Genomic DNA, 921 nt, shown 5'->3' with positions numbered 1-921 from the left:
TTAGCTTCCCAGGAAAACGTTTTTGACAAAACTGTTATTTAGAACTTTTATTAATGCAAACACACTATTTCCCACAACAAGAACAGTTGTAATATGTTTGGTTACATGTACATTTTCATACTAAAATCTAATAAGAAGTCTCAACATGGTGAGAGACGTGAGGTTTAAATGTTCTTAAAAACCAAAAAAGATATCTTAATTTAAATTATATGGTACACCAACATAAGAAAAATTGATAAATCCTGCAATCAGTGACAAAAAAAAAGGAATATTTTGACTTATATAAAACAACATCCAATTTGTTCAACACGTGTAGTTTTTAAGAAATGAGAAGTATCATTAAAAATGAGCAAATTCTTGATTAAGTTCACATGAATTTGCTAGTACTTGTAATAATACAAAGTTCTATAATGTATTTAATTTTTTTCAGCTTCTGTTCAGCAAAAACTAATTAATACTTTCAGATGTCAGTCGTTTGTTTGTTGTTAAGTGCAAAGCTACACAATGGGCTATCTGTGCTGTATCCACCACGCATATCGAAACCCAGTTTTCAGGATTATAAGCCTTCAGACTTATGACTGAACAACTGGCGAACAGCAGGCCTGTCCAAGGATCTGGGCGAATGAAACCTGGTTATGCCGTAAAGCCCGCAGAGCATCTTTAGGCTACATCTTCATTTAATGATAAAAACCATAGTTTTTGGCTTTTCTTTGCATATAGATGCTTGATACATTAAGAACAACTGAAATAATAATTTGAGTAATAATTAATATGTATTTGTTAGTTTAGAGATTTAATATATATTTGTTGTTACTTTATTAATGTTTTTACGCTTATACTGTGAGGTAAAAACGGCTGCTGCTGTGATGCTGTCTGGTTTATGAGCTCGTTGCTGTCCTAATTTAGGATCTTCTTTTTAAT

Source organism: Limulus polyphemus, unplaced genomic scaffold, assembly GCF_000517525.1.
Source record: "Limulus polyphemus unplaced genomic scaffold, Limulus_polyphemus-2.1.2 Scaffold692, whole genome shotgun sequence".
NCBI classification, from domain to species: Eukaryota; Metazoa; Arthropoda; class Merostomata; order Xiphosura; family Limulidae; genus Limulus; species Limulus polyphemus.
This window is presented reverse-complemented; position numbering follows the sequence as displayed.